The 10,739-nt window shown below is 43.9% G+C and overlaps 1 long non-coding RNA gene across 1 annotated transcript; it reads left to right on the top strand.

Moving 5' to 3' along the window:
* Window positions 1-3,036: 3,036 nt before the first annotated feature.
* Window positions 3,037-10,364, top strand: LOC129387576 (uncharacterized). The gene is made up of 2 exons (XR_008614719.1): window positions 3,037-3,615; window positions 10,140-10,364. It is a non-coding gene; the product is annotated as an uncharacterized lncRNA (long non-coding RNA).
* The last annotated feature ends 375 nt before the right edge of the window (window positions 10,365-10,739 follow it).

Genomic DNA, 10,739 nt, shown 5'->3' with positions numbered 1-10,739 from the left:
AAGGAAACGCCTATTGTTCACCAGAAGTCGTCTTGTCGAATACGAAATGCAGGAAACGCTTGACGCTGTGTACACAGGTGCTCTCCAAGTGCGTATACAGGATCGAGGGAAGGCGAAGATCAAATAGGAAGTGCACTTCGAGGCGTGTCCCCTTGTGCGGGCTCATAACCAGGTCACGTCTTTTGCGCGGGCCTAGGTGTGCGGTACGCCAGTGTGTGCAGTCGCATACTCTGATTGCTGAACACAGCAAGTGTCGAATGTGGGGGCGCTTTCGATGGCACACTCCGCACTGAAATACAAGCCAACAACTTTACTCACACTTTTGTGCCCTATAGGCGATGTTTCTGTAGAAGACATGTGTGCGGGTTTGAAAAGTTTCACACACATACACACACACACACGCAAAAAAAAAAAAAAAAACGCTAGATGTCAAGGTAGAGTGTTTCTGGTAATATTTCTTACGCATATTGAACCTCGAAAGCTTCTTTCGTCTGTTTATTGCTTTGAAACAGCAGCCATTGAGATGCGAAGTTTTATAGCCATTCTGGTGTCGTGGTCTGAAATGGTGTGTATCGAAGCAAAATTACACCATGGCTGCTTTGTCGTACTGAGTGTTAATGCAATCTAACAAAGTGGCAAACAATTTAAGTGTCGTCCCATAATGAAGCAATAAAATAACGCAGGTTCACCTGCTGCACATTTTCAAGAAGTGAAATGAACTTGCATTTGATGACAAATTTTCGATACAAAGGTAACAACACTGGTGACAGTTTCAATGAAAACAACATTGGAAACATGTGACATAAAGTAATTAATTTATAGTCTTGCTACTGAATATCAGTGAAATTCATAGTTATTATCACGCAGTTACTGATTTCCACCGCGGCCAATATCGCATGGCACAACTCCTGTAAAACAAGGCATCTTTACTACAGAGTATTATAGAACGTTGGAACGTTCTCGCGAAAGCGGGTGCTAATAATAGAACAGATAAAAACAGATTAGACATTCCATCATCAATTTCATTTAGCAGGAGTAGAGCCTTGATAGACTCCGTGGATGGATTTCTATGTAAAGCCAACCAATTAAGCTTTTATAAGACAGAAGGGTGGCGTGTGCAAGAGCTGCTGAAGAAAGGTTGCATAACGGGTAGATAATAGCCTTTTCTCAACGCGCAGCGGTAACCCAGTGTCTGTGGCATTGCACTGTCGAGCTCGAAGTCGTGGTTTGTATCCCGGCTGCCGTGACCACCTTTCGATAGGAGCAGAATGCAGATACGCTCTTTTACCAAGCATTGGGTGTATCTTAAAGAGCCCGAAAGGCTTAAGAGTATTCCGGAGCTCCCCCACAACGTCATGCGTAGTAATGATATTGTGGTTTCGAACATAAAACCCTTAATGTTTTATTGCGCTAGAATTCTTAGTGCGTTTGACACACTTTCCGGAGACAAATTATCCTATGTATGAACGTTCGGGGGGGGGGGGGGGGTTATCTATTTATGTTTGTATATAACCATTTTCCCACCTACCTGGGACACTGGGTAGCCCGTGGTAGAATGGGTAGCGCATCGCGCCTTTGTGCTGAAGTAACAGGGCTCGAAACCAACTATGGGACCTACTTGGGTCACTGAGTATGTGGCAAAGTGTACATACGTGCCGCTCTTCAACGAACCTCTTCCACGCCGACATGTGTCACTTAGATGCGGGGCTGGGTAGGTACCGCTGTTCGAAGAAACTCTTTGACGCAGACTTGGAGCTCTGGGTATGTGTCACTAGGTTTGTGCGGGTCTTCAACGAACCTATTTGATGCCAATTTGGTCCACTGGCCATATGCCAGTAGGTGTGTGCAGCTCTTCAGTGAACGCCTTTGACGCCAACTTGGGTAACTAGGTATCTGGAACTACGGAAGTGGAATCACACAGTCGTCTGCTGCCAGAAAGTGGGCGTCTGGTATGAAATGTTTCAGGGAGTTTGAATGTGTCCACATTACACATGCCCGTCTGTCGGCGATTGACCTGTTTACAAGATATCTGCCGTACAGAAATGAGAATATATTTTGTGCTTAATAATATTAATATCAATTTTGCTGTTCTTGTCTATTAAAACCACAAAAATAAGTCTAGCCAGTTATGTTAACGTTAATTTGGTCTCCTTCCACACAGAGTTCTTCACTTCAGTGGCAGACCGCACAGGGGTCGTTCATGCGCTGTTATGTTAGAGGCGATTGTGAAACTGACAAACAGAGTGAATAAATCTGCTGGTGGAATTGAGCACTGCCTAAAAGACACGTGTGAACAGTAAACTTGGGGAAAGTAGAGAAGGAAAATCATAGTAAATTGCCTTCAAAAATCATAATATATAAGAAGTCTAAGATAATCCGGAAATGGAAATAACAGTGGGGGAAATAGACAAAAAAAACTTATGTAGCCTTTTGTCAGTATGGCTGTTAAGTTGCGTCATACCACCCAAATGCCCTCCCTTCAATTTCATTTCTATAATCCATCTCTACCTGCGTCTACATTAGAAGATCTTTGCGGAAGTGCACACATTGGCAGCAATATGCCACCGGAACTCATATTTTTCATCATACAATTTCCTGTGTGCGTTCCTTCCTGTTTTTCAGGGATCATTGAGACAACGCTATTGAAGCCTCAAAGGAAGTTAACCGTGAAAGTTTAGACAGTAGGCTCTTAGATACTGTAACATTTACATGCGCAGAAAGAGACGTGACATGAGGCTTGGGCCCTCCCACGCTTAAACGTACGTGGCTTCACCGTGCCCAGAGAAAAGGTGATCCTTGGGGGTTGAGTCAATTCCGGGTGTTATACCTTTACGACCCCTTGTCGGAGGCAACACACCCCTTTGGCGTCGCCTTCACGTAGATGGTACCCGCAGAGTGGCCCTTTCTGAGGAAATCAGTGGTCGCCTTTTCCTGTCCCTCTCCTTAATCTTTTGCTTTCCTATCAACTTACGTTTTCTGTACTGTCATCTCCTCTCTTCCTAATTCTTTTGTCTCTCCCAGGCGGCTTGGGTTAGCCGTCATATCTAAGAAGCATGCGGCACAAAAAGAAAGGAAGAGGACGATGTCCACGGATCGGTCCGAATGGCACGAGCCCTCAAGGCGCGTGACCCGAGCTATGATCGGGAGAGAAGTGGCGCTGATCTGGCATTATCGACGTAGCTCTGGGTCAAGAAGGTTGGAGCGTAAGCATCGCACTGGCGCCGGGAGCCATGCAGGTTCGGTAAAGCCTGTGGCGCTGGCAATCCAGGGTGTAACTATCGACCTCGGCGACGTTCGAGCGAGGCTCCTTGGACCTGCTGCAGCCTCTCGCGGCGGTGCCGGGCACTCCAGGAAGGATCCCCCATCAGAGGCGGACCGGCACGTACTATAGTCCCCGGGGCATCTCGTCGGCACTCGAAGAAGTAGCGGCGGAACCGGGAGTTAGGCCTAGCCAGTGAGGCCGGAGTGAAACGTCACCGACGGAGTTCCGGACACCGGCATCAAAAGACGGACAGGTGGACTGACCCACATCAAGGCAGCAACGTCTACGGCGTCGGCTATGAGGAAGATCCGACAGGCAACGGACTCGGAGGATACAGGCGCCGACAAAAGGCTGTAAGGAAGCTCTTTTTTGCCATAGGTTAGAGTAGGGTTGCCGGACTTTCGCGTAGAAAGCGCTAAGGACTGACATGGCCGGCAATAAGCACATGTTTAGTCACTGTTAAGTAGGTGGCTTAGGTGCTGGCGTCTCTTCATGGTGTTTTAGTTACATGAGTTTTGTTTAGAGTTTTTGAGTGTGGGTAAATTAAAATTTGTTCTCTGTGCTGCTCCGCGTCTCCAGACGCGGAGCAGCACATCTCTTCCAAAATCCGTGCGACCTCGAGATCAGTGACACGCGACCAAAGTTCGCGACAGGTATATCCAACCTTGAGTATGACGCATTGCATTATAACACCGATGCACAGCTGGCGTCTGCAAGTAATTGCTCTGTCAAACTTGCAGCGTCCCCTTGTTGGGCTCCGTGGTGGGTCGCTGCCATTACTGCACCATTACGGCATTACTGCCATTACTGCATAGGGTAGCTGCCATTACTGCATTACTGCCATTACTGCATGTCGCTCCATGCATCCAACATGCATAGAGCGACATTTTCTTTGCTACCTGATCATACCGCTGCAAAGCGCGTATGCACTGAAGTCTCCCTGAACTTTTTTGTGCCACACAAACTATCGCTTCCCCTATACCACGTTATCCAAAGCAATAAACTTGAAAAACCAGTAAGAGTTGTATTATCACTCTTTGTTTCTAAATCAATAATAAAAACCATTGGACTAGGCTATAAAGCTAGCAAGACGGCAAGCGGTGGCCTCCTCCGCGAGATTCGTAACAAGCTGCAGTATGAAAAGGTTGCAAATCTGACAGACTTCGCTGACATCCCAATAACAGTGGCCCCACATCGTTCCCTGAACACAGTCGGAGTCGTGGTATCAGATTCCGACTTGTTAGAACTAACCGAAGCAGAACTTTCGGAATGCTAGCAGGGCCAGAATGTCATTGAAGTAAAAGTCAAAATCACGCCAGACAACAACGAAATTCCAACAATACATCTGGCCATTACATTTGCCTCTAGTGTGCTACCAGAGACCCTTGAGGTAGGTTATGCTAAAATACGTGGAAGACCTTACAGTCTCAGCTTTCGTCGGTGTTTCAAGTGTCAGAAGTACGGCCAAAGCTCGCACTCACCTGCGCAAAATATGACAAAGACCACACTTCCGATAACTCTTCTGGCACACCTCACTCTGTGAATTTCGAAAGCGACCCCCTCGGATATTCCCGATCCTGTGAAACCTGAAAAAGGAGAAAGTATAAGTACATTAAAAATCAAAGGAAACATCATTTCAAGAAGCACAAAAACGCGTTTCTGTTTTCCATACCTCAAGGGAGCAACGTCGCAGCAGAATCCGGCATTGGTCCGGCCCACAGAGTGTGACTGTGGCTGTGCTGTTTAATCAGCCAGCGCTGTTTACTCGTCCGTTAAGGAGGGCCCGTCGACCTCCAGGTTGGTGGCCTCAAAGGTTTCATCCGACGTATCGAGGCCCTCACGTCAAGCACAACACTGACAAGAGCCCGTGTCCAGCGCCCCGCAAGAGGTGATGGACATAACACCTATACAGACACCGCAGCCAGCGCCTAAGGAGCGGCGGGATTTTTTTGGACCGCTCCAAAAAAGACAAAATTTGCGTCACGGTGCCTGGAAAGGGCCCCGTGAGCTGATCTCCGTCTCATAAACGCACAACACAAACTCCTTTCTTATTAAGGAGAACAAATACAACAATGGACTGTTAGGGGACTTCTTCATAACCTCGAAGATATTACAAAACTGCCACACAAACATAAACCAAAGTTTCTGTGTGTTCAAGAGGCACATCTGAAACATATAAACACGAACTTTCTTCGTCAATGCAGCACCTCCCGAAAAGACCGTGACGAGGTTAATACCTCCGGTGTTGTAGCAATAGTCGCAGACAAGTATGTACCTTGCCAACATGTCGCCCTCCAGACTCCCCTCCCCTTGAGGCAGTCTCAGTTCGGGCAATCCTTCTTAATAAAGTGGACACTGTATGTTCTATATACATACCCCCAACTATCATCTCACAAAAACCGATTTATATGACCTCATTGATCAGCTTCCGGACTCCTACACACTCGTGGGTGATTTTATTGCCTACAACACGATGTGGAGAGACCTGCGGTACGACGCGGGAGGTCCATTCATTGAAAACTTTCTTGTAAACTACGGTGCGTACCGCCTCAATAAGATGGAGCCAACCTCTTATAATCTTCATCAGAATTCGTATTCGTCAGTAGACCTGTCGATTGACTCTTCTTCCCTTTTTGCCGACTTAGAACGGAACATAATAAAACATTCATTCGGGAGTGATCACTTTCCAGTAACTGTATGACTCCCCTTCGCATGTCCCTAGGTGGAAACTACGCTCCGCCCATTGGAAACTTCTTAAACAATCCACTTTTTTATCATGAGATATCAATGAATTTACTATAGACGATGCAGTAGCACTTTTTACCGCTTTTATTATTGACGCTCGAGATAAATGCATTCCAGAAACAGTGGTAGCGCGTGCAAAGGACGAGTCCCTTGGTGGAATCAAGACTGCAAGCAGGCCCGCAAGAAATAAAGTAAAGCATGGGGCAAACTCCTTCAATTCGCAATAGCTAAAAATCTGATCGAATTCAAGCCCATTAGATCACAAGGAACGCTGACGCGACGGCAAGCTAGGAGGACAAGCTGGGAGAGGTTCCTTTAAGTCTCCACCTCCACCTTTAAGTCTCCTCCTCCACCGAGACACAGAAATTACGCTACTCACACTTTTCAATACCATCTGGGCTGCTGGGCGTTTGCCATCAAAACGGAAGGATAGCAGATGTCGTGCAGATGTTGTCCCGGTGTTGAAGCACGATAGAGATTTTTCGTCGGTGAAAACTTATCGGCCTTTAGCACTTACGAGCTGCTTCTGTAAGCCTTTTGAAAAAAAAATATCAGTCGCTGTCTATCACATTTCCTCGAGTTGAATAAAATGCTTGACCCATTACAGTGTGGTTTAAGACAAAGGCTTGGCGAGTGTTTCATCTTTATTCGTCGCTACCTGTCTTGTTCGCGCTTCCCTTCGTTTTAAATGTATTGGCGGAGCATTACGCCTGCAAAGATTTACAGCGATCGAGTCAGCGCATTAATTTCTTCGTTTACATATATTCGGCTGAATATATCGCGACGGTATATTCATGCTGCGATGAAGTTCAAATGTCTTCTGACCAGGAAATCGTGACATGTTAACGCTCATCCACTCTATACGGTGAGGTAACGCCTTTAGCATGGGTCAGACTCCATAGAGATACACTGTACAACTTAATTGGTACTCAAGCTTGTGGGACAGGCAGAGCGGCCCAAATTACGAAGGTCTAGCTCGAAGGACTTACTAAAGTTGGACAGTGTTTGCTGCTTTACTTTGCAATCTGAACTAATGCACTGTGTAGCAAATCTAAGAAGAGTCCTCGTCATGAATATAAGGAAGAAAAACAATGCCCTTTTTTAATCAAGGACGTACTAAATGATTTTGGATGAGTGGCAGCAAGTTTCTTCATTTCTGTACAGGGAAATTTTCTGCATTGTATTACCGTCGGTGCGGCGCACACCATCTTTTTGTTAAGCCGATCTTTAAGTTTAAAAGCGATCTTTAAAACCATCCTTAAATCGAGACCTTAAACTTGGATTTCAACATAAATACTAAAATGTTGCATGATGCATTGCGAAAAAAGAGAGCAAGCTTGCCATTTAATCCATATTGTATGTCATCTGCTCCTGAAGCTTCAGTTAGTCGCACCGGGGGATTTCGGGCCTACAATTAGACTGAAGGCTAAGATAAGTGAGAAGCGCATTAGGAACCTCCGGCTTGTATTTTGTGACTAAAATGAATGTGAATAACTTTATCTACATCACTAAGTCATACCAGCAAATTGACCTTAATTTACCTGCTTCCTTTCCATGTCTCAGAGAGTTTCCTAGACTATCAGACACAAAATATCACAATGGACGATGCAGCGCTGTCGTCATCACTAACAGCATTCACCTTTTCGCTTGGCACTTACGTGCGCGGTGTGCCAGCGGCAGTGTTATCGCCCGATTTAATTGAGAAATACGCATCTAGTGTCTAGCGATATAGCCTTGTACATAATAATAATAATAATAATAATAATAATAATAATAATAATAATAATAATAATAATAATAATAATAATAATAATAATAATAATCTCCTTTATTTCACTCATGAAGTGTGGGAGTGCGGGAAAAAAAGCTGACAAGTCAGCTTGACTAGTTCCCAGCTCCCTGGAGTACAAAATACAAGAAACAGTACATTTTTGGCATAGCAACATAAGAACCAGAAACACCAATAAGTAGTCCATAACAGTGAGAATAACTGACTCTGAACTGAATAACTGAATAACTGAACGAGTTTTTAAACTGCGTGAAACACCAATGTGAAAGGGACACATCCATACATGAAAAAAGTGCAAGTAAAAAATGCTACAGTTTTCGCCTTCCAATCCTTCACACAAGAAAACAAAAACCTTATACAATAACGGTAACTATGATACCATGAATAACGAACTTTGCACCTTTTTACCGACATATAAGAGCAATTTTTACCATTGTTCTATTCAGGAGAACTAGCTCACTTTTAAGCAGAAATTAACCGAGCTAATACACATGTTCATCCCTAAAACTACTATACATGTAAACCGCCCAAAACCATGGTTTAACAAAATTTTGCCCCACCTAGATAACAAAAAAAAAAACTTTTATTCCGGAATGTCAAACTTAAAGGAGGCGTCCAAAGCTGGGGCAAGTATTATGCAGCTGAAAAAGCTTGTCTCACAGGAATCCGTAACGCCAAATATACTTTCTTTTACAACGATCTGCCTAATATGTTAACTAATAATCCCCGCACGTTTTGGCAGATAATTAGCCCCCAAGCAGTAGCTTCCACCACTCCTACTAACGACTCTGGAGAGGTTCTTTCAGACGCTGAATGTGCTGATGCTTTTAACAAGGCCTTTTCATCTGTCTTCACTAAAGAAGTAGACATTTCCTTACCTATGTTTTCATGTCGTATCACGTCTTCCATGCCTGAAATCAGTTTTTCTGTTGATGGTATCTCATCCCTCATCGAAAAGACCAAGTTTTCATTGGCAACTGGACTGGATGACATTAACGCGGAACTGTTGAAAAATATCAGTCACACTGTTTCGGCTTATTTTCTTTTAGTATTTTCGCAATCTCTTTCAACAGGTGTCATTTCAGATGAATGGAAAGTGGGAAAGTTGTTCCCATCTTCAAATCCGGTAACCAAAACTCACCTCTGAACTCTACCGGCCAATTTCCTTGACCAGCGTACCTTCCAAACTCACGGAATACGTCATTTACTCTTACACCATGAATTTCCTCGACTCTCATAACTTCTTTCGCCATTCTCAGCATGTGTCTCGTTGGGGTCTCTCTTGCGAAACCCAGGTTGCCATCTTTGTTCATGACCTTCATGCTGACTTTGATGTTAACGTATAAACCGACTCCTTATTTCTTGACTTCGCGAAAGCCTTTGATAAAATACCCCACAAACGCCTAATTTAAAAATTATTATTCTTAAACTTGCACCCGAATGTACTAAATTGAATAAAAGAATTCTTAGCTAACCGTTAACAAGTAGTGTTTACAAATAACAAATTATCCAGCCCACTTCCAGAATTATCGGGGGTGCCTCAAGGCTATGTCCTCGGTCCTCTTCTCTTCCTAATATACATTAACGATCTACCTTTGCATGTATCTTCTAATAACGGCATATGTGCTGCCGACTGTGTTATTTAGCGAACTGTTACTAGCACATTTGACCGTATGATTCTACAAGACCTCGACCACATAGTACAATGGTGTGATGACTGCCTAATGTCCCTATAAACATTACTAAATGCAAGCTCATTTCCTTTACTCATCGTCCAATTCCCCTTCACTTCACTTATGACATAGCTAACGTCCCCGTTGAATCAGTAACCACTTATCAATACCTTTAAGTTACCTTATCTAAGAATATGTCTTAGAACACGCACATGCTAAAGTCCCGTCATCAGCTAACAGAACTTTGGGTTTCTTAAAACGTCATTTACGTAACGCTCCCAGACACGTAAAACTACTTGCTTACAAATCATTAGTGAGAGCTAAGTATGAGTGCTTTCCGTACTCAAACTCTCCCATCTGGAACCCACCCGAAGTAGGTCTCACTGATACGCTAGAATCCGTTCAAAACTGTGCTGCTAAATTCATTCATGCTTCGTACTCATATGAAATCAATGCTTCATCCCTCAAAGCCGAGTGTAACTTATTACCTTTGTCTTGTCGCCGACGCATTGCAACCCTCTCTCTATTTCACAAGTTCTTTCACTGGTCACTTAATAGCGCTCCTTATATTATTCCTGCAGGCGACATATGTCATCGCACTGGTCGTGTGTTACAAGTTTCTTACCCACGTGCCCGCACTAAAACATTTTCTGCTTCATTTTTTTCCCAGCGCAGCAAAAGACTGGAACGGCCTTTCTCGCAACATCGCCCCCATCACCTGTCCATCAAGCTTCATGCATAGCATATCAAATGTAACATCGCACTGCTCGTTGTGTCAACAATATTCGGCGTAAAAAAAACAAAAGAAACCCCACCCCTTATGTAATACTCCCTCGGGGGTCTTTCAGGAAATAAAAATGAAAATGAAATAAAATAAATGAAATAATGAAGGAAATGACGAAAAAAAATTGTACACGTTGTGTAGTACGAACAGCATATTGTTACTTTGCAGTGCGTGTTGCGTACATGCGCAGCGATGAAAAACCACGTGAAATTCTGTCATGAGAAGAGTTTTGCCACAGAAAAACAATTTCAGTTCCTGCTTCGACGCTGTTTCGGGAGTGAATCCGTTGTTATGGCAGAAATTTAACAAATGCGGTATCGTTCTGTTTACCATTTGTTGTGGTTGATGTGAATTTCCCAGGTCATATTTTCACTAATATAGACTTCAAGTATTTTAAATGCGCTTACTGTTTCTATCATTGAGTTGTGCAGCATAATGACTGAGGTAATGTTAATCTTCTTGCTTTCGCATGGTATATGACAGCCT

Source organism: Dermacentor andersoni, chromosome 2 (genome assembly GCF_023375885.2).
Source record: "Dermacentor andersoni chromosome 2, qqDerAnde1_hic_scaffold, whole genome shotgun sequence".
In the NCBI taxonomy this organism is placed as follows: domain Eukaryota; kingdom Metazoa; phylum Arthropoda; class Arachnida; order Ixodida; family Ixodidae; genus Dermacentor; species Dermacentor andersoni.
This window is presented reverse-complemented; position numbering and strand designations above follow the sequence as displayed.